The following is a 9,361-nucleotide window of genomic DNA, read 5'->3' as shown; positions in this document are numbered from 1 at the left end:
GCCAGAGTCCCCCACATGTATCCAGTAATCAGAAAAAGATTTGTCGGCCCGGGGAGAGCAGAAACAAGGATTGAGTTTTCCCGTTTGCTCTCAGTGGGAAATCTGTAATGTGAGGGCAAAGGGCTCAGTGGGCTCTTGTCTGATAAGTCAGGGCATACCTTGTTAGTTGCATTGATGACAAAAGTCCTTTTAAGGGTTTAAGTTTTCGCACTGCTGAAGTCAATACAGTTTTTCTGTTGGGCAAAGGGACATTTTCTCTTCTATCTGTCTCCTGGTAATTCGTCCTCCTTGTGAATTTCTCTTTCTGCTTCTGTATTCTCTGTCTATTTCTCACTGTCTCCTTTGGGTTATTTCTATTTCTCTCCCTTATTTTCACATACTGCACCTCTGCTGAGGGGCATCAATACCAGTGCAGAAAGGAACATTTATTACGACGGAGGGGAGGGAGGAAAATACCAACCTGACAATCAATTCGCTTCTAGACAGTGTCCCGAATCCCAATTTATCTCCATTGTAGATTTCATCTCCTATTCGCTGGAAGGTTCTTCTACTCTCTGCGCTTGTCTCAATCATCCATTAACATTCTTTTATCTCATCTTTCTGTTCGCTTTTACAACTCAATGTTTGAATTGTTATATCGACATTAGACGCATGTACAGTAATAGGACGCTTTGCGAAAGAGTATACATGACCGTCAGAAGATTTTTTGTTTCATTTACTTAGGAAAGAAGATGAATAAACTCAGTTCCACATGAAAACCATTCATGGCATGTAGACGGACAGAAATGCATACAATGTTGTACAGAACTGTATTGTCGCCACCGCATTTATGAAACACGGTCATGTCTGATTTGCAAAAGTATGAACTTGAATGGAACATCTGAGGCTCAAGAAAAATAAATCATTACTCACATGTTGTTTGTGTCCCTGAAAGCCGAACATTTCCCTTTTCAAGGTTGTTTAGAATATGATAGACATGGAACCAAAGTGTTCCCTTCCTTTCCCTCCATTTGTGGCCACTTTGAAAGCATTATCGTGAAACAGCACTTTAAACTTTATAATGGAATTTATTTGCTGATATAACTGGTTTAACCATCAGTTAGCACAATACAACAAAAGAGGCTAGCTGTTTTAACAATTTGTTTTGAACAATTGAGACATCAGCTGTTAAATGTTAGTTAGCATAAGAGATTTGAACACACCGTAATTAAGCTGTTCTATCTATTTAAAACACAACAGTTGAGATGTTTGACTTTGTGATAGTAAGCACACGCAAATGAAAGGCTACATATTGATAATTCTACTCTCAATTAAATTATAAAGATAGAAGAACATGTTTTTTCCTGAATCCAACGCGACTTCTGCTACGATTATGGTAAGAAAACAGGTAATGCAATGTAACAAGCACAAACTAAGATTGTGCAGAGAATGCTAAAATAAAACAGCTATTCTTTATCTATAAAGGCCTAAGAAATACAAGACTAAATAACAGCATCCTGATTAATAGTTTATAATATGCAGCACACACTTTCCGTCATAGATTCAAAGCAAACATGTCCCCACTTGTTTCGAATGCTATTTTCTTTCCCCTGATATTTCCTCCTGACCATATGTTCTCCAGAGCTATCTTTAACACGGAGCTAGTGAGAGTGCTGTGTGAGCCCCCTGAGGGGTACAACAAACTAGCAGCCCTCTGACCTCCAGTTAGAATGAGGACTTTCCATCACTGGACAACTTGCCCTCCGAAGCTCTCTGCTGTCACTTAAACGGCTAATGGCTCCCTTTCCCTTGTTGCAAGAAAATTAGGGGGTCTTATACAACAAAGTGGCCTAGCTTTTGGTGTTTTTGGGATAACAGATTGTTTCCAAAGGAGTGGAAGGGGCCACGCTGATTGTGAGAATGCCTCATCAATCATCATTTAACGGCCTTTAAATGGGTGTGCGCCTCCCTAAGGGATTTTGGGATTGAACTGCCAAAGATATAAAGGGCAAGCCTACTGTATGTTTCCCGGTCTCAGCAGTTTCTAAAGTCAGCTCACCCTCAGCATTTAAATAGGGACTAACGGCTGTGTGCATGAATGTTTCAGGAAACTCCACTACAACCACCATACAATTGCTAAATAGATACACTAAACAGGCTATGGCACAGTATAAATGATAGGTCCTTAAACCACAGTTTTCTTGCTGACATATGCCAGGCAGTGTTCTGTAAAGGTCCTTACACACCAAACTGACACCAAAGAACACCAAAGAACACGTCCCGACGGAACGTCGCCTCACATCGCCTGCCTCACGTCGCCTGCCTCACGTCGCCTCACGTCGCCTCACGTCGCCTCACGTCGCCTCACCAAGTCAAAGTCAAGTCAAGTATTTTATCAATATTAGTCAAGCAAGTCTCAAGTCCAAAAATATGCGACTTGAGTCCGACTCGAGTCAAGTCATGTGACTCGAGTCCCCACCTCTGGCGTGTGCGTTCCATTTTCACTCTACAGCGAGAAGCTCATTGGGCTTTCCCGAACCTGTGTCGAGAGCTGGAGTTAAATGAAATCTCAGATTTGCCTTCTTAATAGTTTGTTTGGGTCCCTCACTTCCGTTTCGCTTCTCATGCACTGATTCGCTAGCTGAACAGCAAATCAGAGTGATTTCTTTGGCAGACCCAATTCAACATCTCGAATCGGCGGCAGAAGGTGACGGCTCGGCCGAAAAGACACGACGGTGCAGTACACACCAAGACACACCAATCTGAGTAGGGCGACACGACGCTCATCGACGGCCTGACATCTATCGACCCCGAAAATTGGCTTGGTGTGTAAGGACCTTAAGAGCCAGCATTACTGTAATGTAAATACAAGCAGGAATGCTGGTGTTAAGGAGGAAGTGAAGAGAACTATTCATGCGCTTTTCATCAAACAACTATTATATGTAATCTCTGCAATCCCCAGCCTCTGTACTCACAATCAGAAATGCAGTACAGCAATCAACTCAGGCCCTTTTAAAGCTGATTACTGGTGAATTTGGATTCACTTCCCTCTGAAATGACTACAAAATGGCATGTAGCCTACTGCATATATTTGCTTGGATTTAAATGGTAGGAACCCAATATAAAGTCATACAATCTTTGTTTTTATAGAACCAGTTTGACATTTTGGGAAATTAGAATCTTATTACCAAAAGTTAAATGCATAGCTAAGACAGCAGATGGTTAGCTTAGCTTAGCATATCATAAAGGACTGTTGTAGTTGCATCCAAGGTTTCCTTTTGCCACTATAGAGCGGGGTTGACGACACGCAATCCAAAGCAATAAGCAGCTGAAGGTTTTCAGTCAAAGAAATGTAATTTATTGACAAAATATTATTGACTTGAATAGTCTCAAAATAACAAATCTAAATCAATATTTCGGCGATATACTTTCTTATAATAATTATACTTTGCAGTCCAATTTGCAACACTAATTTCTAATGACAATTTGCGGTTGAAAAACTGTTCTGCTCCCCATCTCATCAGGTCTCATACACAGCGGCTGTCCTCAATTGCCTCACTTAAATAAACACCGGAAGGGACAAGGAAACAGATCATATTTACGATTTAAAATAAACAATAATTTCATCAAAAGATATTCACCATGGCAATATAAATCATTTTCCATCATTAATTCATTTATCAAATTATGAATCTAAATAATAACTTTGAGTTCATTGTGGCTCTAACATACCAGCCCCTAATTGTTGACGCAGTAGCAAAACAATTAATACATTATAATAGAGCCAAAAAACAAGCAGTTACTCAAAATGTAACTGTCATCAATATACAATCATTGTCATTGTTCTTAGTCCAATGTTTGTGTTAGGTGTGTTTGCATGAGCTCAAGAGAAAAAGGGGGGGGGGGGGGGCATGTGTCTATATGTGTGATACTGGGTGTCAGAGGTTACAAGCGCATGACACCTTGGCCCTTTCTCATTTCATCAAATGTCCCTCCTCGACTCCTCGACTCCTCGGTCCTCCGGTAGTGACCCGGAAATGAATTTTAGCGCGCCATGTTGAAGGACATCTCATTTCTCGAAATGCACATCGAGGACCGAGCATCGAGCGTCGAGGAGGCTCTCTGGAGGAGCTATAACCGAGGATACACTGATGGGTCCTCCACGGTCCTCCACGGCTCCTTCGTGGATGCATTTCCGGCAACAGTGATGTTTCAAAGAGTCGAGACGCACGGCCGGACTTATCTCAGCCAATGACAGCTCTGCATGCATCCCCTGGATATTATTTTATTAACTGCTTTCATCGCGACGCGATGTTTACAGTGAGAACAGCTGTGAGGTCCGTGCAGAAAGCAGAGCAGTGTGTAAAATATATATTACTCAGTATAACAGGCCTACCCTATTTGCTTTAGTTTAGTAGATATCTACAAACAAAGTCGATATTTTTCTAAAACCATTTAGTGCTTCACATAATAAAATACACAACGGCTGTAGCCTGATTATGCTTTAGGAGCTGTAGGTGCGTGTGTGTAGTGTAGGTGTGTGTGGTACAGTGTGTGCGTAGATGCAGCGGACAGACAGGTCTCAGTTGGTTTGGTGTCCTCTGCTTACTTGTAATACTTGTAAATAAAACTTTTGGCCGTCATTTATTTCCCTCATTGTAGCGACCAGAGAGGGGAGAGGGGGGGGGATATATCCAGTCTCTGATAGTGTTACGTTATTATGAGAGTGCTCTGTTTGATTCTGAAATTGTATATATTTATATAAATATATATATGTGTGTGTGTGTGTCTGTGTGTATGTCCGCATCTGTAGCCTGTTATTGTCTCATTATACCGCACTGTGAATGAATTAAAAGTAAATATATAAGTCATCATGAACACATCTGTCCATCAGACAGAGGGCTGCTGTGCCAGCTGTCATCATTAATGGACATCTCTTTAAAATGACCGCTCAGAGGAGAGGAGTTCTCATTTCTCTAACCGCCTGCTGCTTCCCCTCCTTTCTCCTCGGCTCCCCTCCTCGGCTCCTCCGCTCGCATCTCCTGTGGGCGGGACTAAGTCTCGAGGATAGGAGTCGAGGAGGGGAGTCGAGGAGGGACATTTGATGAAATGAGAACGGGCCCAAGTGTTCAATCAACTGCTTCCAGAAGCAGGCAGAGCTTGTCAATTGGTCGCTGTAAGGTGCTACTCTTGGTTTTCACCAAGACACTTCGGACAAGCCCTTTCGACCCTGACAATGTCTTTATCACCCGGCCCATTTGCCAGGAATGTATTGGTGCTGTATTATCCACGATGACGATGAGATCATTGGGGCGAAGGTTCTGTTTGGGGGTGTGCCATTTGACTCGCTGTTGCATGATTGGGAGATATTCTCTTATTCATCTCCTCCAGAAGAGATCTGCGAGGTATTGTGCCTGTCTCCATCTCCGTGAGTACAAGTCCTCCTTGTGAAAGAGTCCAGGTGGCATAATCGGTTTTGTTTTTAGCAGAAGGAAGTGATTTGGCGTGAGGGGTTCGAGATCGTTCGGGTCACTTGAAACTGTAGTCAATGGTCTGTCATTCATGATGCCCTCAACTTCGCACAAAGCTGTCTGTAGAGTCTCATCATCCAATCTCTGTTCTTTTAGAATGGAACACAGAATATTTTTTACAGGTCTGATGAGCCTCTCCCAAACTCCACCATGGTGGGCTCCATATGGCGGATTAAAGGTCCATTTTACTCCGTCCCTGAGTAATGCATTTGGAATCTTTTGTTAATTCAGGTCTTTAAGAGCTGCTCTTAGCACTTTCTGTGCTCCCACAAAGTTTGTGCCATTTTCTGTCCTGATGCTTGTCACTGGCCCTCTGCGACATATGAATCTGCGCAAAGCATTGATGCAGGAGTCAGTGTCCAATGAGCTTGAAACTTCCAGATGTATGGCACGACTCACAAGGCAGTGAAGATCACTCCCCAACGTTTTACATTTGCTCTGCCTCGTTTAACCTCCAGGGGTCCAAAGAAGTCAATACCAACATGAATAAAGGGTGGAAGATCTGGAGACACCCGATCCTCTGGGAGGTCAGCCATTTTCTGCTCTCCAACTGTGGCTAGCATTCTTCGGCAGAAAACATAGGCTTTGATTATTTTTCTGGCTGCCGAGTTGGCACGAGGCAACCAGAATCTTTGATTTAGTCTTGCGAGCATGTGGCTTCTCCCTGAGTGTCCAATCTGCTGATGGATGTGGCGCAGGATCAGTTTGGATATAGTAGAGTCTTTGGGCAGGATAATGGGGTTCTTCAGATCCATTGGCATTGCTGATTTGCTTATTCGCCCTCCCACTCTTAACATGCCTTCCACTAAGATTGGGTCCAGCTTCCTGATAGAGCTGCTTGCTCTTACTTGCCTTCCTTTCTCCAAAAGTACAAGTTCCTGAGAGAAGTGACGTCTTTGCTCAGAGTGAATTATTGACTTTTCAGCTTCTCTAATGTCCTCCACAGACAGATGTTGTGATCCAAATGTCAACTTTAGCTTATTCATTTTGTCCTTTAGGGATTTCGAAAGAGTCCAATCTGAGGCAAGGTCAGCTTTTGCAGATTTCCTTCTTTGATTTAGCAGAAGAAGAATTCCTCTTAATTTAAGTATCCAAGCCCTCTCTGCAGTCTGCTCCATGATGAGTAATACTCAAACAGTTTGCTGGTTGGGTTGGTTTCGTGGACAATCAAACTGTTAACTGCTACGTCCTTTCTAACCTCTGGGCCCAGGTTCTTAGGTGTTTTTGGCCAATATTCTTTTTCCTTTTCCAGATACTTAGGTCCTGTTAACCACCTTGATGTCTTTAGAAAGTCTTCTACATGCAGCCCACGGGATGCGTTGTCGGCAGGGTTGTCCATGGAGCTCACATGCCTCCACTGCTTCTCCTGAGATAGGTCCTTGATCACTGAAACTCTGTTTGCCACAAATGTGTGATATCGTTTAGTCTGGTTGCTGATGTATCCGAGGACATAGGTGCTATCTGTCCAGAAAGTTGAGTCGTTGAGGTCCACTTTAAGCTCCCTTTTCAACATCCTGTCCACCTTTACTGCAAGTGTTGCTGCAGTAAGCTCCAACCTGGGAATAGTGATCTGTTTGAGTGGAGTCACTCTGGATTTTCCCAAAATAAATGAAACATGGACCCTTCCCATACTGTTTGTAAAGCGAAGATAGCTGATGGTCCGTAACCCTTGAATAGCTTCGCTCTGTGATGCTCAGGTATACTTGCAAGCACTTCACGGTTGTTACAGACCCATTTGGTCAATGAGAAACCTCCTTTGGCGCATGCGTCTCTGAGGTCTCTGATAAGCTTAATAGCTTGTTCAACTGTGGCCACTGATTTGAGGCAATCATCAATGTAAAAGTTGGAATTGATTGTTGCAGTTACCTCTTTGTCGTACTTGAAGCTGTTGTCTTCTGCCACTTGTCTGAGAGCATAGTTAGCAATGCTAGGTGAGGACACAGCACCAAAGAGGTGGACCTTCATTCTATATGCCTCCAATGAATTTTCAGTGTCTCCATCTGGCCACCACAGAAACCTAAGGAAGTCTTTGTGCTCTCTCTAGACTTGCACTTGATAGAACATAGCCTCGATGTCCCCCATGAAAGCAATTTGTTCTTGGTGGAATCTAAGCAGAACTCCAATGAGAGTGTTCGCCAGGTCTGGACCTTGGAGAAGTTCCTTGTTAAGAGATGTGCCTTTGCATGATGCAGTGCAGTCAAACACAACTCTAAGTTTGCGCTTTTGTTGATGGTAAACACCGTGGTGAGGTATGTACCATATCTGTCCATCATTCCTGTTAAGCTGTGCTGGTGGCACTTTCTCTGCATAACCCTTTTTTAACACATCATCCATGAATGTTTTGTATTCCATGGCATATCCTGTATCCCTCTTAAACCTCTTGAGGAGATTTAGAGTACGTTGTTTTACCATTTCGTAGTTGTCAGGCATAACTATGTCCTTTTTTCGAAAAGGCTAGGGTAGGTGATAGTGTCCATCCTTGAGTTCTACTGAGCTTGATGCTATCTCCATGAACCAGAGGTGGGAGTAAGTCCTACATGTGCAAGTCTTGACCTACAAGTATCAAGCAAGTCCCAAGTCACTGTGGTGAGAGTCAAGCAAGTCAAGTCAAGTCATTGCTCAGGTCAAGCAAGTCAAGTCAAGTCATACGAAATTCTGATGAATAACCCCAGTTTCCGCATTTAAATCAGTTAAAAGACAGTGGTTATGAAAATGGATTTAACCCACACTATGATCTTCATTACATACACAGTTAATCATTTGAAATTTAATTTAGACCGATGACAATCATATTAGATTCATATTAACCTTAGAACTGCAGACAATATAGCTAGGATTTAAAACTCAGTTAATTGGGTTAATTTAGAAATTGCTTCAGTTTATCATCATAACAGATCAAAAAGTTCAGATTCATTTTACAATAAATCAAGGAATGATGCACTTCTACAAACAACAACAACATAATTAAAAGATTTAAACAAACTACTAAAAGTAGATGAACTACATTATTCAAACGTTTACAGTAACTTCTGATAATAACACAGGGGAAATAAACGAGGCATCTCTTTTCCTCTCTCTCTCTCCTGACAGCCCGTCAGTATCAGGGTTAGTCAAAATGAATCCCTTGGCGGTTCTAGTGTTCATTTACCGTTTTGTCTTCTCTTTGCAATGCTTAATCGATTTGAAACCAAGTCTAACGTAGCTTAAACTTAACGTTAGCTTTCTAGCTAACACAACACATTCACGCACCTTTCTCTGTGGGTTTTTTTGTAGTGACGAATGAAGTTGGATGTTGTGGTGGTCGTGTCACTGATCTTTATGCTGCAGACCCTGCATACCGCTGTTCTCTTCTTATTAGCGTCATCGACAACATAATCCTTGAATCCAAACTTCACTATTTTTGGAGTAACGCTAGCCGCTGCCAGGTTAACTGACACTCCTGCCGTCTAGTGGGTTGCCAGGTTTGCGCGCACGGCGCTATAATCACCCAATCACGTTTTTCGAAAAAACTAAACGTAATATCTCACTACAAAAACAAACGCAAATATTTAATTTTAAACAGTCAAGTCCTTTCAAGTCATCTGTCTCAAGCTTAAGTCAAGTCTCAAGTCATGAATACCAAGTCAAAGTCAAGTCAAGTCTTTTATCAATGTTAGTCAAGCAAGTCTCAAGTCCAAAAATATGCGACTCGAGTCTGACTCGAGTCAAGTCATGTGACTCGAGTCCCCACCTCTGCCATGAACCATTTGTCTTCACCTGACATTTCCTTCTTCTCTTCATAATCTTTTTCTGATTGTATTGTGTGATGAGGAGATCATTCAGGTTGGCTACTGATATTCTGTTGACCATTG

Source organism: Trematomus bernacchii, unplaced genomic scaffold, assembly GCF_902827165.1.
Source record: "Trematomus bernacchii unplaced genomic scaffold, fTreBer1.1, whole genome shotgun sequence".
NCBI classification, from domain to species: Eukaryota; Metazoa; Chordata; class Actinopteri; order Perciformes; family Nototheniidae; genus Trematomus; species Trematomus bernacchii.
This window is presented reverse-complemented; position numbering follows the sequence as displayed.